A 19,665-nucleotide genomic window follows, 5' to 3' on the forward strand; every position below is an offset into this window, starting at 1 on the left:
ATTGGCCTGTAGAAAAGTTAAACACAGTTCCAGTTACCAAAGGTGAATAAAAATAATTAAATAACTATTTCCTTTTCCTCCTGTCAAGTCTGTCACAGATATGGAGCCCCTCAAGATTTGAGCCCCTCAAGATCTGAACCAAACTTGACAATTTTATTAAGTTATTAATCAGTAGCAATAGCTGGGCAGTTATGATTAAGCAATTGCATTGTGAACCTTGTAGTCTTGGCTAATCTTTTGTTTTAAGGGAAAGGGAAGACAATCCCAAGAGAAATGGGCTGTCTGGACCAGAGCCACCAGGAGTGAAGTCAGCAGAACTGAGCAGGAACTGGGGGAAAGGTAATTCTGGCAGTGGGAAACCATAGCCACCAACCCACTGCCCACCTGCTCAAAAGGGACCCCAGGCTCAAATGGAGGGAAGAACTGTGCATGCAGGCTAATTAGCATGAGAAATGAGAGATAGGAACTAGCAAATAGGGGGTTGAGTACTGATTAATATAAAATTATGTAATATGTAACAGGGGATGCTGATGCCTTTGTTAAAATGTTTAATTAAAGTTTGGATGGTCAGGTAGCCAGCCTTTTATGGGTTATCACCCAGCTCCTGACTTTGCACAAGCTAGAAAACTGTTAGAAATACCTCACCTGAGTGTGTGTGAATTGATGTTGAGCACCAGGTAATGAGCTGGCATTTGGGACATGGAACTAAAAGCAGAGGAAGTCTCAGTTTTAGTTTCTGTCTCCATCTCTCATTCTCACTGGGCAGCACAACAGCAACTGCTTAACCCAAAAAAACCCAGTGGCCAGTTCTTCTTTATGATGGGTAAATCACCAAGCCTCACAGGTTTCAAAACACTTGGTAGCACACAGACTGTCCTTATCATAATCTCATGCATTAGGTACAACTCTTTATTTTCACTTTGACCACCAATGTCTATCTTCCATCTCCAGCTTTCCTATTCCCAGAGATCTGAAATGTAAAGAAGGATATATTTTGAAGTGACAGCATCAATTCTTTGCACTGATAAGTAAAACTGATCTCTCATTTTAGGTAGAAAAAACCTGCTCTGCAGTCACACCACAGCATGGTTTGCCCTGTTGTTGTGCAGGAGCAGCCTCAGCTGTGGCGCTGCCCTGGAGCCATAGCAGGGATAAAAACCTCGTTGTTCTTCAAGTGTTTTTGAGGTGTTGCACTCAACACCTCAAAAACCTCTAAAGTCTTGGGATTTTGATGAAGACTTTGAGAAGAAGAGAGAGACCAAGAGTTTTATCTGGTGCCAGTCTTCTCCATAGGTACTGCAACTGACTCCTGTTTATTGCATCACAGCTCCTGCCTCCTTGCTGCAAAAAGAGAAAAAAAGCAAGAGTAAGGTGTGGGACCTCCAATCAGCTTGGTTGTAGCTCAGACTGTGCTGCAGGGGCAGTGTCACTGAGGGAAGGAAGGGGGAAGAAAGCAATCCCATTTTGGGTAGAAGCCTGCCCAAGTGCTAGCTGCAGTCCCAGGTGGTGTGTTTGTGTTTGTTTTCCAGGCTCTAATCAAACCCATCTGTATGCAATCACTGCTGGACTAAATGGAGAGACATTTGGTGAGCACATGTGTGTTCACAACAGGATTTTGAGTGGAGAGAGAGCCTGCAGGAGCTGTAGCTCATAGCTCTGCCTCTGCCAGTGTGAAGGCAATGTGGGAAGCCAAGCACAAAACCTCAGACCCAGCTGACACTGACACTGTGCCTCCATTGTCACAACCCATTCATTTTCAAGCATTTTTTTATTTAGCACAGCTTATTAGAAGGAGAAGGTGCTTAACTCCAGATGGTGTTACCTGGTTTTAAATGTCATTTCAAGGGGAAGGGCTGCTTCCCAAGGGCTCTGTGGTTTTCCAAGTTCCACTGCAAGTAAAGTAAAACTGAAAAGGTTTGGAGAAGGGTTGCCTAATGAATGGCATCCCAGCCAGGAGTAATTAAACAGGCCATGGCTTCTCAGCATCAGTAGAGTCAGTAAGATGGGGAAGGTTCATTTGCTTGTCCTCATAGATCAGTGTCATGAGACACCCCACAAAGCTGCTGGGTGGCAGGTTTAAAATTAAAATAATGAAGCATGACTTCATGTGGTTCATAATTCAGCTGCAGAACTCATTGCCACCAGCCACTGGGGGCCTATCATTCGAATGGCTTCCAGGGGAAATTAGCCTGTTCAGGGAAGGGAGGTCTGCCAGGACCTGCTAACAGCAGAGATTGTCACTCCCAGCTGTGGTCAGGAGCCACAGAGCCAGTGCTTCCATGGAAGTATTGCTGCACAAGCTCCTCTTCTCCCATCCCCTAAACCATCCCAGCAGTTACCAGCAGGGGAACCAGGGTCTGATAGTGCTGCTATTACAGTGCAAGGGTTCCTCAGCCCAGATCAGGAAGGGGATATTGAGCAGTTCAAGTCCCTGTGCAAATAACCACTCTACATCACATGTGCAGAGCAGAGCTGGGTGTTGCAAGAAGGTGGGGACACAGTGAGATAAATACAGAAATATATTTGAGCCTGCCCGAAACTGTGTATCAGCATAAAAGGGGATCGAGGGCTTCCCTGGTCTCAGGCTTGTGGTGGTGCTGTCCTTCAGTGTTGGTGCAAAGGAGCTGTATGATGCTAGGACAGGAAAATGAATTTTATAATAATTACCAATTACCAGAGAGGAAAAAAGCCCAACTATCTTCTTATGCAGGGTAATAGAAATACATTCAGTGCTTATAATGATCCCTCTAATCTGAACAGGATCTGAGTTTTATATTTTGGAAGAGAGGGAGTGCTCAGACATAATTCCAGCGCAGCTGCAGACAATGCTCTTGTGTGGCTGATTATCCATCCATAATTCAGGATGGTGAATTCAGTCTTTTCAGTTTTGCACAGCCCATTTGCTTCCAGACTACTTAGGTTTCCCCCAGTGTTTTAAGTGGTGGAAATCATGCCAGAAGGGGACAGTTCTGCAGTCTTACCCAGGTGTGTGTTAGCTACGATCAGTGTCTGCCCCTAGAGTAGTGCTGGGAGCTCCTGCCTGGGAGCTGGGAAATTGGGATTCAGCTGGCTCCTCAGCTGGTGTGAAGGTGCCCTTCATTCCTGTTGGTGAAGCTTCTCTTGTGGGCTGGAAAGGCAATCCCCATTTGTTATGCTGTAGGGGAAATACCAGCTGGAGAATCTGTGTAGCCTCGTGGTTTTGAGGTGTGTGTTTGGGTTGCTTTGAGAATAATGCAGTCCTTGGGTTTAAAAAAAAATATTTTGGTGGCCCTGCTGCATTTTCTGAGGTGGCAGACCTCTGGCTATGTGATTTATATGTGATTTGAAAATCCTGGGGTGCTGAACTGCTGTGTTTCTTTTCCATGTTCTGGATGTAGCTGGCAACCAGAGCAGCACTAGACAGAGTCAGGATGACCTGCAGCTGCTCTTTCTTTACCTCTGCAGAAAAAGTTTTCTAATGATGCCCAAGCCCTGCTGACTCAGCACCTGATTTTTATATGGTTTTTTTCAGGAAAAATAGCAGCATTTTTCAACCAGTTGGCCTCATCCTCCCTCCTGGCTTCGAAAAAAATCAATGAATCTGAAACACAGAAGATGAAGAAGGATTTCTGCTTGTGTCAAGAAAACCCTTTTATTTCTCAATGTTAATATTTCTAATTTACATTTACTGCTTGGGGGTTTAGAGATTATTTGGAACAGCAACTATGAACCCTCCTTGCACATATGTTGGGACAAGCAGCTATTTATATATTTTGATTTGCAGTTGGAGGAAGAACCATAAATATTCCCTGCTTCAGCAGGAAAATAGTTCCAATATAATAAAAGAGCCTCAATACATAGGAATGGCATAGGATTTGGGCTGCATTGATTTTGCTGTTTCAGCTAAGATTTATCTCTTTGAAGTTTCTGAGACTGGTACAGTCTTGTGTCCATTTAAAGACAGCAGAGCCCTATGTTAAGTTTCATTAACAGAATGGTGGGCAAAAATGCTTCATTAACAGAATGGTGGGCAAAAAATGCTCTATGAAAACAGCTCAAGCCCTTGGCTTTATGCTCCTGAATATTCTAGGAGGAGACCTAAAAATCATTGATGTGAAAATTCTTATTATGCCTTTGGGGACATGGTAATAATCTGTGATACTTCACCTTTTAACTAGTCATCTGTGATGGGGAGAGAGGGAAAAGGGCTGTAATTGTTCTGCATGTGTGTTAAAGGATTATTTCACTATGTATTTGATAAAATACAATCCCTCATGATCATGTATAATTTTACAGTGTTAAACGTAAATATCACAATAGCTTTTTACAGTGTTTTTTAATTGTAACATAGCTGGGTAGGTGTTTCATATGCAGTTTATTGAAGTTGTATTTTTGATGTCTCCAAGGGGGATGTGGAATTGCTCTTCCCTGCTTCAGAATTTCTCAATACATTTACTCACATAGTGCACCGATTCTCCTGTTTCTGTTGCCTGCAGTTCCAGTGGAAATGAATGTTCTTAATCCCAGCCAACTGAGATGCAAACATTTAAAATTGAATATGGTTACTCATTTTAAAAGGTCACTCTTGTCTTTTTATTAGTGCTATTTATTTCCTCCAACCTGTTTCACATTCAGATCACTGAAATGAAGAGCAGTGTAACCAAGAACAGCCAGAGCTGTGGCTGAGAGTGGAAGGGAGAATTCTGCCACATGTGGCTCCTTGGTCTCAAGTGTTGCCATTTATCCCTTGGGCTGTGCACAGTCTGCAGAGACAGGCCCAGTCCTCTGTGGATCTTCTCTCAAAATATTTTCTGCACTCCTGAATGGTTTGTTTTCTGCTCTGTTGTGGATTTCTGCTCTGAGCTACGTGGACTACAAAATGCCTTAATATTCCAAACCAAATGGAGATTCACACTCTGTCTGATTCTCCTGAGCCCTGTACCCCTGGGTGTAGCTAACTCCTGGGAAATGCCAGCAGATCCAAATAAGAGTGGGAAGCCTCTGAAGGCTGAAATAAGGCTCAAGGCAGCAGGATGGTTTTTCTTTTTTAATAGTCATAGCAATTAAGATATTAAAATCAATTTAATGAGCTGTCACTTGGGCTGCATTAGCTCTGCTCTGCCATGAACTTGCCCTTTTTCACCACCCAAACCTTCTGAAACTGCAAGAGAACAAACATTTCTCATGGAGCCTAAGCACCCTCTGCTCTTAATCTGAATATGTTTGGATTTCTCACTGAATCTGCCAGCATCCATTAGAGTCACCATTAACAGGCCATGGTGGGATTTGAACTAATCAGTACAATTTACAAAATTGTTTGGAGCACCAAAACTTTTAGGAGCAGCTGAGTGGTGAAGCCATTCTCAGGGGACAGGAGTTTTCCTAACAAATGCAGCTTGGAAGAGGAGCAATCAGTCTGGCTCCCACCCAGATTAATGAAAACCAACATTTGAGCCTGTGATAAACAAAGGAGCAGCCTGAGGTGTTTTCAACCTTCTCAACAGGCAAGAGAGGCAGAGGAAGGCATCAGGGAAGAGAGTCAGTCATCAGTCTATCACTAGGAATTGTTTTAATTACTAAGGGGGCAAAAGAACAGGGAAAATTGATCTCTGGTGCAAAGTCAGAGCATGTCAGATTTACCATTCCCTCTCCAAGTGCTGCCTCACACTGAGTGATGCTTTTGAACCCCCACATGCCCAGTGATGATTTAGGATCCATATTTGCATGAAGGGATTATAATTAAGCTCCTCTGTGGCTTCACACACAAATTTACCACTCCCTTACACACAGTACCCATCAGCTTTGTGTCTTCTGGCTGCTGTGGCATCATTATACGCAGATCAGCTGGGTAGTGTTCAATTTTAATTTGATGCTTTAGTAGGAGCCAGGAGCCCTGTTTTAGCTGTCCCTGTGCCTCACATTATTGTGTTCACGCACGTGTAAGCTGGAACAGCCAGCCTGAGACAGGAGGCTACAGCAGAGCTGCTCAGCCAGCCCAGAGGAGAGCAGAGGTGCAATACAGCTAGATCTCCTGCCAAAGCCTAACCCCAGGTGTCAAGAACTCACCAATACCCATCTCTCAATTTTCCATTCATTTGGTTTTGAATCGCAAACCAGTTTCTAATTGCAGCCAAGTCTGACTTGTGCATTTTAAAAATTCCATTTTCAGAAAAGTGCAGGACTGAGTTGTGGGTTAAGCCAGTCTGATCTCAGACTGGGAACAAGCTGCAGTGCCACTTGGGATTTGCTGCAGAGGTGTCATGGTGCCACTAGCAATGGGTTTTCCCAGGAGATGGGCTGGGCCACGGTGTCACTGTCACGTTTTCTGAAAAATCCCTTCACTAGGATTTCTTCTCCTGGGGAGATGAGAAGCCTCAGCTTCTCCTGTGTTTGCTGCTCTGGAATGTTGTCTGGAGATGTTTATCCAAACATGTGAATTGTTTTTACTTAATGACCAATCACCATCAGCTGTGTCGAACTCAGGAGTCCACGAGTTTTTCATTCTCATTCTTGTTAAGCCTTCTGTCTGTATCCTTCTTTTCTTTAGTATAGTTTTAGTATAGCATTAATATAGGATATGACATATAATATATAATATATAATATATAATATATAATATATAATATATAATATATAATATATAATATATAATATATAATATATATAACATATATATTATATATAACATAATATATTACAATCTAATATAATGTAATGTAATACATGTAATGTAATATAATAACATAATGATATAATAATATAATATAATATAATATAATATAATATAATATAATATAATATAATATAATATAATATAATATAATATAATATAATATAATATAATATAATAATCAGCCTTCTGAGAACATGGAGTCAGATTCTCACCTCTCACCTCATCCTGGGGACCTCACAAACACCACACCACGTGCTTGTGCATCACTCTGGCTGTGAAAGCAGAAGAAAAAAAATTCTTTGTCTAAGCTCCATTCAGCTGAAGCAGTTCCTTGTTTGAAGCATGTCAGCCTGAAGTGCAGGGGCCACAAAGGGAGAGAAGGGCACAAGGCAGGTGGTCCCTTGGTTAAAAAGAGAGAGAGAGCAGGATTTGTGCCAGAGGTGGGGCTGGTTCATGGTGGCAGAGAGGGCTCACAGGGGTGGTGCTGTGGCACAGAGCTGCTCTTGCTGTGCAGAGAGAGGCAGAGAAGCTTCTGCTGGTAATTCACTGTCCCCGGAGGGCTGTGGTCACACCTGGTACTTCAGGTGAAATGCCAGTCTCCTGTGCTGCTTTGGTGCAGGACATGCAGACCTGCAGGCTTTGTCTGCATCCATAATCCTCTCTCAGGGAGAACTGGGCTTGGGGAATGGCCCCAGCTGCAGCCAGAACCCTTCAGGGCTCCCCTTGAGCAGGGACACAGCTCCTGGGGACACAGAACCAAAGGTTCTCTTTGCCTCTCTGCTTCCAATCACACAAGGATAAACATATTGGTTTCCTGAGCCCGAGCCTCAGCAGTGTTGTCTATTTAAAGAGTAAGGGTGGAAGTGAGTTATTTTTTCACATATTTTGAGGCTCTTCCTGTGATGTGTTAAAAAATAAGAGAAACAGTCAGGGAAAGGTAAACAACAAGTGGTTATTTATAACAGAAAGTAGTTAAATGTAAGGCACAGAAAAATTCTTTATTAAAAGAAATTAATTAATTCCTTGATCACCTAGTATGATTTTGTCTACAAGCTCTCATTCAATGTGTGTTTTAAGGTGAGAAGAGTTTCTATTTTTGATAATCATTGTTTGCCAAGACAGAGCTTTGCAGATGAGTCTGTTTCTCTTCACCTCACCAGGATTTATAGCTGCAGTCAGCCTTTTGGGGGAACAAACATCAAAGCCTTCAGCAGGTGTGCAGTGACCAGGAAACAATGCAGCACAAACTCCAGAGAGGAGGGGACAGGATATTTCCCCCGGGATCCTTGTAAAAATGACGCAGAAAAGACAGGAGTGTGTGCAGATTGCATTGTGAGCCCTGCAGAAAATGCATCAGCCAAAGCAGGAAATAATCTTGGAGATGCCAAGGCTCATTGAAGGCTGGTGCTCTCAGAGCTGTGGGAACTGCTCCCAGTGGCACATTATGAACCAGCCTGGAATAAAGGTGTTTTCCATGAGCTTGTGTGCCAAAGCCCAGCCATCAGAAGCATTTTACTGTGGCACTTCTGAATTGCAGGGACACAGTGTCCTGAGCTCATGCAGCTGCAGATAACTGATAGGAGAGCTGCTCCATAGCTCAAGAAGCAGGAGAAGGAAAAACTATTCCATTTAAAAACAATTGTCCAGTGGTGACAAGCACCTCCAGCACAAGCAAAACAAAACAGATGCAACAAATAAAAGCTGTTCATCTGTCAGGAGTGGATGTACATGCTGGGATGTACCTGCTCATCTGTCAGGACTGGATGTACATGTTTGGATGTACCTGCTCATCTGTCAGGACTGCATGTACATGATTTCCTAATGTGCCGTTGGCATTTGCCAGGAGCATCTGGTTTTTGAGCCACCTGTCTGAATTGCATGCTGCAAATAAGTAGTTTAGTGCTTGTGTTGCACAAATAGATATTTCCTCTATGAAAATGTCTTCTTGACTGGCTGGACACCAAATAAGAGTGGTCTAGGAATGCAAGCACACCTGAGCCAGCTGACAGCCCGGGTGGTTTCTCTGAACTGGATGCTGTAGGTGGCACTAGTGGCGTAGCTGATGTTAAATTATGCAGTGTTTATCCCCTTTTGGCTGAAGTGGTGGCTTTTTGATTGAGGGAGAGGAGTTTGCAATTATCTGTAGGGCTGTCACATGTTAAATAGCGCTAGTTTTATTTGTTTTAACTTCGTGAATACTCTGCTGCCACTGGAATGACCTTAAAAAGCCCTTCTCAGAAAGCTGTGATTGACATATCTCTTATATCCATGCAAAATGCAAAGATATATTTGATATATTGGAGCCATCACCTGCAGTCTGTGTGGAGTGAATAGAGCCAAACATATTTGCTTGAGCTGCAAAAATGTCTCCCTAAAATAATTAGTTTCAACATGAACAGGAGTTGAAGATTATTTTGTAATCTGCTGCAAGCACCAGTCAGTAGTGTCACAATTAAAAGGCCTTGCTGAGATGAATAACATTTTGAATTTATTGTTGTGTTGTTACCTACCTGACTGCTTGGCTGCTGTAAATCAAGTGGCACTACTGGAAGCATGTGGATGAATGCCAGCTGGAGATCTGGCCCATTATCAGGCTATAAAATTCTCTTTCCAGAAGTATTTTACTGGGCAAGGCACCCAGCTCTATATATAAGTTTCTTAATTGAAACAGATGGCAAGAGACCATAAATTTTTGCGGTGTGTAACACAGACAGGTAGCAAGGACACATTTATCAGCATTGTGGTGAACCACAGGAACATAAAAGGGAGCTCAGAGAAATGTGCTGTCCTAAAAGCAACAGGATGGACTCACAGCTTCAAGGCTTTAATATCGGGTACGTGCTCTTCTTTTTGTACAGCTATTTTTAAATTCCTGGGTTTGCTGCTGCAGCAGAGGGTTCAGAGGGGTGGCAGGGTTACAGAGCAGGCACTGGTGTGTGCAGTGTACCTGGAATGGCTGGATTTTATCAAGCATGCCTGTTCAACAGCTAGAGAGGGGAAACCTGCTGTGAAATCCAGGGTGAGCCTGAGCTGCTACAAGGAGAGCTTGTCTCAGCTCCCTTTATTTCCTGCGTCCTCGGCTGGCTGAAGGCTGTTGAAGTGGGGAAATGTTTAATCTGGCTTTGCTTGTCAGCATTTCCCAGCTCAGCAGACACAAGCAGATAAAGCATTGATACTCCTGAGTACACCCAAGGCACACATGTAGGATTTCTTTTTGCTTTTGACTTTTCATATGTTCAGTTTTCAGCACTCAGGTGCCACAGCAGGCGGATGGGCTGTGAGGGTCTGGTCTTACCCTGATACCTGAACCGGAGTAGCAGGGAGGGAAACTGCTGGAGCTTTGCCACACTGCCATGGCTCTTGCCTGGCATGAGTGGTGGCAAAAGATGCATTTCTCCCAGCTGTGCTGTTCCACATGCTCTGCTGACCCAGACAGTGCCAGCTGTGCAAGGGGCTCAGCATCAGCAGGAATTCACATCACTGCACGCGTTTCACAAGGGGTGAGCGTGAGCTGGTGGCACCACTCTGCCAACAGCAAACCTCCCCTGAGAAATTACATCCTGTGTCCCATCAGCCATGGATCAGAGCTGTTCTATAAAGAGACCATGTGATATATCTCTTTATTTTACCCTTTTAAAGTGGTAAGTTCAGGGTGTTGTGTGAACTCTGAGTTCTGGGTAATGAGGTAAAGAGCAGCTGGGAAGTGATTGATCTTCAGATTATATATTGTGTTCTTTGACTTTTTGGTGGGTTGATTTTTTTTTGTTACTATATATTAATGCTGATAAATGAGTTCTCTTCCTTTTATTTTTTTCCCCTTTTGTCTTTCTTTCTTTTTTTTTTTTTAATTTTATTGTGTTAGCCTGCTCTTCTTACTAACACCACTTACATATTTTTGCATGCATCCATTGAGAGAAGGGAGGAAGAGCTCTAAAACGTTTCCCATGGCCTTGGGTTGTTCTCTGGAATCATGTTCTGTCACTGTGTGACGCCTTCCAGCAAAACCATGACTTTTTAGTACTTTTTTATTATTATTCCTTCCAATTGCAGCTAGCTTACATTGGGCTGCCAGTTTCTGTACCTAACAGAAACTCAGACCAAGCCTGGCTGCTCTCCAGCAGAGCTTGTTTAATGTTTCTGACAGCAGGGTCCAAATCATTCCAGCCAGATTTGAGCCAGCAGTAAAAAAACACCAGAATTTTATTTCCCAGCTCAGTATGATGCAGTCAATTCTGTGAATTACTTGTCAAAATAATATGCATGTTGACACCTGTGAGCACACATCATGGCACAGCTTTCCAAAGTGCTCATGAAGGAATTGCATGTATTTTTGAGGAAGCATAGTTACCTACATTGTTTTTCAGGCTTCAGACAGCATGTCATGATTTCCTTCTTCTTATTTCTTTCTCTGCCTTACTTCTATTGATGTTTGCCACTAAGATAACTTTTTAGCACCAAAAATCGGGTTTAAATTGGTGCTTGAATGCCCTCTCCCCTGTTTGTTTCAGATTCCATCCCTCCCTGGGAATCTGCTAGGAAACAAAAACTGCTGCTGCAATTTCCCAGCTTCTGAAATGGCAGCAAGTCCATTTCCATGTGAGTGCAAAGCCCAGCCTGTCAGTGGGGCTGTCCCAGGGGGAGGCATTTGCTCACCCTGGGGTGGGAGATGGAAGGAGCAGGGGCTGCAGCTTGCTGGTGATGGGGGCACAAATCCTGTGAGCACTTTGAGCCACCCCCTCTGCTGTCCCCAACCCTTGCCTGTGGCCATACCCTGAGATGTGATGCTCTGCAGGGTGGTGGTCACTTTGCTGTCACCCACACCCATCAGGGAGCTGCAGCTGTTCTGGGCTGGAGGTGACACTGGTGATTAGAGAGCCAGCTTTACTCTTTGGAAAAACTTAAACCTCAGCCTGCTGGGTTAAACTTTGTTTACAGTTAAACCAATGATGTGCAATTAAAGAAAAGAGCCCAAGAGGTTTTTACAGAGGGGAAACAGATGGTCCCCAGTTGGAAAGTTACAGCCATGGGAGACAAGGGCATTCTAGATGTTGCTTAATGCAAAGATCTTGCATGATCATAAATAAATATAATATATAGCTATATACCTGATATAAGGAGAGAAGAACATTTTTAATGTCCTGTGCCATGTGTGCAAAAGTGCTGACAAGAACCTCAGCAGCAATTCAGAGAGCAGCAATGTCTCTGTCCCAGTAAAACCAGCAGTGGCACAGCATGGGCACTTGGAGGGACACTGAGTTCCTGCTTTCAGGTCAGTGCTGCAGTAACACCAAAATTTGTCACCCTCTGTCTATCTAAAGCTGTGGTTGTGCCACATCCAGCTGCTCTGCTGGATGCAGTGACTGTGTCCAGCTTGGGCACTGCCTGAGGAGCAGGCTCTGCTGCTGGCTCACTTTCTCTGGGAGCCAGGGCAGCTCACAGGCAGCACAATCATTTTGTACCCACAAGACAAAAAACACCTCATCTTCACTCAGACAATAAATTGTAACTCGGTCTTTCAGTCAGGTGTTGAAAGTAGTGCCAGAAGCCAGAATTGGGATGGCTCAGGATTCCTTTACAAGTAAAAATTTGAATCAAGATCGATCATCCTGCTGCCCTGACAAAATTTAGCATTTAGTGGTGTTTTTCTTTGTGCAGGTGTCAGCTGGTGTTGTCTCCCCTTACCAGCTGACACAGAAAAAGCCAATGCATCCACCAGAGCAGCTCAGGAGTGCTGATGTCTGAATGCTGACATGTCACTAACAAAAATAATGGAAGAATACCCAAACAATATCTGTTCTTTTTTGTTATTTGTTTCCTTGCCTCTAAAAATGTTAAATGTCATTCTCATGTGAAAAATTTCATGTCCAAGAGCTAAGGGACATTTTTCAGTTATATTGCTACTGCTGGACTGTGCATTGGTAAGAACCTGGAAATAAAAAGGGGGCTCCACCAAAGTAGATGCTTTAATTGCTCAAAGAAGGTGCAAATCAGCACTGTTGGGAAGCAGATCCAACTTCCATCGAGCTCTTCTTGTGCTATGGAAAACAAGGAAGATTCTGGATGTGTAATGGAAAAGTATTTTCAAAAAACTAGTGGATGCAATTTATTATTGCCCATTGCAGTGAAATTTTAATGGATAATGGCAATCTGAGAGGATACTGTACTCTGGGTGTGCTAGTTACAGTGGAAGGATTAGCCAAGACCTGTTTGCAAAAGTGTCACTTCTCTGATGTTCAGATCTGTCTGAGATATTTATGTGCCAAAGAGCTGTGAAGAGCTGATATGATTCTATATTTGTGGAGGGTTTCTCCATTGAGACTGTGAGTCTTCTGCAGGGGGACAGAAGTGCCCACATCCCCAGGAGATGCAGCTAAAATTCCATATCTCCCCAGAGTCATTGCTAAAAAGTTGAGTACAGCAGTGCAGGATTGGGTTTTGATCTGGAGTGCAGGGAAATGCACTCATCCTTGGGAGCACACAGCAGGACAGGTCAGTCCTTTCAGAATTCCTCTGCAGAATGGGATGCACAGTCTCATCTCTGATTTAGCACTTTTCCTATGGCAAAGTCCTCCTGTGGACTGCTTTGGGCATCCTCTTCATCAGTTTGCAAAACTGATGATGGACACTGGAGCAGGCTCAGAGAGCTTCCAAGATGATGTAGGGAAGTGAATGAAAATGAGTCACACAGGAAAAGATAAAAAATGTGCTTTGCTCAGCCTAGAAGAACAGGGATGAGAGAAGATCTCTAAACTCACCAGGTAAACAAACATCCTCATTCAGAAGAAAGCAATCCCAATATTGCAGAGATATCATCAGCCACCTGAGATGGAGAAAGTTGGGAGGACCCAAACCCCTCTTAGGAATTGTACTGATTATTCCCACTTAGTGAAGAGCAGATGGGAGAAAAAAAAGTTTGTCAGTCAGTTGGACAAGTCACAGAACTTTATCACTCTTGGCTCGACATTTTATCTCATGGTGCATTTTATCACTAGAGGTTTGATGCCACTAACAGGAACAGGATTTTATAAGCAGCAGCTAACTCAATAATCACCATTTCCTCCTACAGGGACAAGTCCTGGAGCTCTTTCAGTCCTTGGGACTGCAGCAGGATTTTCTGCATTCCTGCCACGCTCCTGCTGGGAAGCATTTGTCACGTGGAGTCCCACCACCACTGCTTCCAAGCCAAGTCCAAAATCCTTCTGGGAACAAAGTGGCCAGAGGCACCGCTCTCCTGGCACCTTCCCAAGGCAGATCAGAGCTCCTGGGTGCCACAGCAGGGACAGGAACGTCCAGTCCTGCTGTGCTTGTCCTAGATGTGTGCAGCGAGGTAACCAGGCTGGGTGGGTGTGGGAAGGGTTATCTCCAGGAAAGCTGCTGGGTGGGAGGAATGGGGAATGGACCACGAGCTGCTGAAATGTGTCAGCTGAAACTGCAAATGGGGCTGTGCTGTGCTACTTAACTCAATACATTTGTATGAAGGGAAAATTACATTTTCCAGGGAAAAAGCAGTGGTTTTGCAGCCTGGCAGGGGCTTCCAGGGCTTTTTCTGTCAGCTCAGTTCAGGTGAACTCTGCAATGCCAGGTGCTGCTGAACAGATTCCTGCCAGAGAAACACAAGGCAGTTTCCAGGTGACAATAAATGTGATTTGTGATGGAAAAAGAATGGAATGCCTTCTCTTACCCACCAATAAAGCTTGAAATCAAGCCCAGAGGATGCCCAAAGCAGTCCACAGGAGGACTTTGCCATTGGAAAAAGTGCCAAATCTGAGATGAGACTGTGCATCCCATTCTGCAGAGGAATTCTGAAAGGACTGACCTGTCCTGCTGTGTGCTCCCAAGGATGAGTGCATTTCCCTGTACTCCAGATCAGAACCCAAGCCTGCGTTTCTCTACCCCACTTTTCAGCAAATACTCTGAGAAGACATGGAATTTTAGCTGCATCTCCTGGGGATGTGGGCACTTCTGTCCCCCTGCAGAAGACTCACAGTCTCAATGGAGAAACCCTCCACAAATATAGAATCATATCAGCTCTTCACAGCTCTTTGGCACATAAATATCTCAGACAGATCTGAACATCAGAGAAGTGTCACTTTTGCAATCAAGCCTTTTCCTAAGGATTCCACAGCTAAACCCTGCTCAGAAGGCTAAGGACCATGTTGCAATATTTTAAACTTACTTCAATGGCAATAAATGTGCCAATTTAAAACATCTTAAATGACTCCTTGAGAATCAGAAGAATGACAAGAGGCAGAAAGCTCAGGATTCATCAGAAAAGTTGCAGGACCTTACAACATCAAAGAAAAATATTCTGCTTTCAACATCTGCCCCCACCTTCCCCCATCAAAGTAAAATTAATGTAAGACCATGGTCTTTGTTCCTGGTAGCCAAGAAAGACAGGGTAGATGTATGAAATAAAAATGGTCTCTGGAATTAGATAATGCTCTGTAAGTACATACAAAGTATCTGGGACATTCTCCAATTAAGTACAGTAATGCTGTGACAATATTCTGACTGATTCAGTGTAGGAGCCTCCAAAATCACCTCCCCTTCTTGCCTGGAGCCATCTCCAAATCCCTTCCAGAGCAGCTGGGGTGGCAGCACGAAAGGCAAATGACCTCTGACAGCAGAATTTCTATGACAGTAATAACAAAGCAGCATTAACACAGGCTCTTCTGGGTGAATTTGATTAATCAGCCAAGGATGAGCTGGCAAAAACTTATGACTCAGGACAAATTAATGAAGTTATGGAGGAGAAATCCCTGATCCCCAGCCCTGATAAAATGGCCCAGTGGCAATGCCATTGAGCTGGAAGGTACTGGAGGCTGTAAATTTGCTCAGGCTCTTTGGTTGCTTGCCAAGAAGATGATAAAGCATTTTGGTCATCACGTGCTTCACTTTGTGAAGCTGCTAAGGTGAGCAGCACTGCCGCCCTGCCCACTGAGCAGCTGATGCATGAGGAAATTGTGCTGCTACCCCAGAGGTGGTGCTTGCAGTGAGCCTGGCTGTGTGAGACAGGACCTGTGGGGTCACACAATGTGGGGGGAAGCTCACACACAGCTGGGAGAGTGAGGAGAGCACTCACTGGGTGTTGAGATGGCTCAAGCTGATTTTGTTAAAGCTTTAATGTGAGGCAATATCGAGTTTGGCAGCTGTTCAGAGAGCTGTTCTATCAGGCTGTCTAATGGATAAAGCAGGGAAGGCAATGCAAGGAAAGTGAAAGCACAGTTTGGTAAGGATCAGGAAGATTGCTGGGGTGCTGTAGCTGGGTTTCAAGCCAGGTTCAAGCATGAAGGGTGGGCAATTCCTAGCTTAGACTTAGCCCACTACCCTTTCACTACCCACAGCACATCTGTTCACTTTGTTACCCAGGGGATACCACGGTAAATACAGTTTCCAGTGCCTAAATTAACTCTAAATTTAGAGTAAGGGCAGAGGAAATTTCAATTCTGTGAGGTCTCACACAAATAAACCTATCTGCACCAAGGAAGAGACAGCAGGAGGCATTCACAGTGTGGCTGTTTCTCTGAGGCGTTGTTATCACTGACACTTTTATTACAGCACAAAATAAATCACCTCTTTCACAGTTAATAAAATTTAGGATGTAGCTCTTTGTTTCTGCTATATCTCTCCAAGAATGGAATGGCTGAGCAAATGGTGTATGACATTATCAGTTGCCCTTTAGTCTTTACATAGAAATTGGAGTGGTCAATGTATCTTTCAAAAAAACCTTAACATATATGAGCATGTGAATGTAAATATTAAGCTTGCCCTAATTTTAGGCAATTGGTAGAAATCACTATTTAGAAGCTCTTTACAGATATTATGGATATTCTGGAAATACCAGGTGCTTATAAAGTTTAAAAATTATTTCTAATTTATTGAATGTATAGTTCTCAAATTTGACTATTATCTAAAGAGGAGGGGTTTCAGCTTTTCCTTTTCCATCCTGTTTCTACAATCTAGCCATGTTCTTCCCATCCTCCCAGCTTGCAAACAGGTTACTCCTTTTGTGCTACATCATCTCTTTGCCCACTGAAGTTTTCACCTAATTTTGACCTCACATCCTTGTGGCTGTAAGTCTGAATCTTCAGAATCACTTTTTTTGGCAGCAAATACCAAAGGGAAATGTATTTTTTTCCCCATTCTGTAATTTTTCTGCCCTCAGTGATCTCTGTCTACGGAGGAAATTGGACTTTTATTTCTGTGCTTCCGTGGGAGCTGAGGTGAAGAGGAGCTTCAGCAAATCATCCTAACAGCTTATTATTTCCAGTCCTCCTACATGGTCTCCCTGCTTATGTAACTCTATAAAGGATGCATTTCAGGCCAGTGTGCCCATCAGTGGGATGCTTCTCCTTCCCTTGCTGTGCCCAGGCTGGGGTCGAGCCCACCGAGGGCATTGTTGGCACTGGGGGTTCCACAAACACAAAGTGGCTGGGAAAGAGGACGAAGGGCTGGGGAGGAGAGAAAGAATTTCAGAAAGTATTTCCCCTGTGGGTGTCCCTGGAGGCAGGGCCATGGCAGCACCATCCCGACTGCCAGCAGTGGATCTTAAATTAGCCATGAGACGAGAGGATCCAAGCCAAGATACCATTATGAATATTGATGTTCAATGAATCTTCTCTCCTTTTTAAAAAATTTATTTCCCCTTTCCTTAAAGTGTTCAAAATTGCAGGACAACAGCATAAACAATGTGCCCTTTTTTCTTTTCTAATGTTTTCAGATCTTTGATGTTGCTCCCATGAAGATGTGAGTGCACTCAGAAGTGCTGGATAACAGAGCCAGGTACTGAGCTTTGTGCCTGACACCAGAGTGACTCTGACTCTGTGGGTTGGCCTCAGTGAGGGCCAAGTGCAAGCACAGCCACAGGAACAGCACAGAGGTGAGAAACAATGGGGAAAACTGTAAAATAGATGGACATGCCTGCTGCTGGTCTCACCAATCACTTCTTACCCCTGGTGTTTGCCAGGACTCCACCAAAACACCAGGAGCCTCCTTAGCCTTGTTCCTCACTGGTATCCTTGCTGCATGCAGGATTTGGGGTGTAAAAACAGACTGAGCAAACCCAGTGTGTTTTTCTCTCTGCAGCATCATTCTCAGTTCCTGGCTGGCAGGGCTGTTTGTCATGCATTGGCAATGTGCACCCTCATTTCCAGAATGATTCTACAGTCAGAAAGGTTTCCCTTCTGTCTCAAGGTCACCTCTCATCTCAAGGTTGCTTCTGTAGAGTTCTCTCACCTCTACCAAATTCTGCACTGCTCCTCTGAAAGAGCAATCTCCACATTTTGTCCCCTCCACCTGGATTTAGCTCTCACATCAGTGTCATTCAGCTATAGGCAGAATTAGACATTAGATCTGATATTTGCATTAGACACAGAACCAGACTTGGGGCGTACAAAAGGATCCATTTTGTTGAAATGCATTCATTTTTAGGAGGACAGTTATCAGTTTGTATCTCAGCTGAAAAATTGTTTCAAGGGATAGGCTGATCAGCTGTTAATGAAATTCCAAATCAGCAAAACCAGCCACCAAGTGAACCTTGAGAGAGTCAAGGTCTATTTTAGGAGTCAGAAATAGTGTATTGCCTGGAGGAAGATGGATTTGATAATCATCAGGAAAAAAAAGCCCCAGGAACTGGCATTAAAGAATCAGTAGCATTTTACTACTATTTTCCCCTATTTTCAATTAATCATGTGAATCTTGGAGGTAAAACCCCCTTATTTTTCTCTACTTCAACTGTGCTACATTAATAAAAGATCTTTCAAAGAATAACTAAGAAAGAAAAAACTTGAAAATTAAAACAGCCAGTTGATGAGGATAAATTCACAGATCATGTGTCAGGATGCAGAGAGTATCCTAAAATGAAGCAACGAGGATTAGAATTATAGAATGGTTTGGGTTGGTAGGGGCCTTAAAGATCATCTAATTCCAACCCCACTGCATGGGCAGGGACACCTTTCACTATCCCAGGTTGCTTAGAGCTCCACCCAACCTGGCCTTGAACATTTCCAGGGATGGGGCATCCTCAACTACTCTGGGCAACCTGTGCCAGTGCCTCACCACCCTCCCAGTAAAGAATTTCTTCCTAGTACCTGATCTAAACCTACTCTCAGTTTGAAGCCATTCCTCCTTGGTCCTGTCACGACGGGACCTTGGAAATACTTCCTGAACTTCTTTCCAGCTTTCTTGTGGGCTCTGTTTATGTACTGGAAGGCCACAATTTGATCACCTCAAAGCCTTTTTTTCTCCAGGCTGAGCAAACCCACTTCTCTCAGTCTTTCATCATAGGGGAGGTTCTCCTGTGGTTTTCCCATTCAATGGCAATGTCCTGCAGAAAAATGTTCACACTTTGGGAGCTCCCACCAATGTTTAAAACAATTTTGGTTAATGGAGGGTTTTGCAATTCATGGGTGAAGCATTTTGAGTAACTTCATCAAAAATGAGTGAAGTTGCTTTTGCAATTAATTGCAAATGCCAAAACTGTTAATGCTCTCCAAGGAGAGAATGGAGTCAATGAAGCCTGGACTTCTTTGTGTGTTATGGAATGCTACCAGTAGGGATCCCAGCACCAGGCACTGCTGGCAGATGTACTGGAGCAGTGGTGGTGTCTCATGGAGCATCACTGTTGTGGGGATCACAGATGTGAATGGCATCCTTCCCACAGATGTGAATGACATCCCACAGAGGTGAATGGCATCCTTCCCACAGATGTGAATGGCATCCTTCCCACAGATGTCAATGACATCCTTCCCATCAGTGTCTTTCATCAAAACCAAGCAGAAAGCACTGTGAAACACTGTCCTGATGGAACACTGAAAACAAACCACTGACTTGCAGCTGGTATCCCAACACTGGTAGTGCTGCCATGAAACATTGGGCAGCTGTACAAACTCCGTAGTTTGCCCTGGAAGTGTTAATTTTTTTTAGCACCTTGTCCTGTCTTTCCCCAATCCTCCACTTGCTTTCTCCATAAAAGGGACCTAGTGTGCTTCCTGTTGCTGCTCCTGCCAAATATT

The sequence above is a fragment of the Zonotrichia leucophrys genome, chromosome 3, assembly GCF_028769735.1.
Source record: "Zonotrichia leucophrys gambelii isolate GWCS_2022_RI chromosome 3, RI_Zleu_2.0, whole genome shotgun sequence".
Classification (NCBI taxonomy): Eukaryota; Metazoa; Chordata; class Aves; order Passeriformes; family Passerellidae; genus Zonotrichia; species Zonotrichia leucophrys.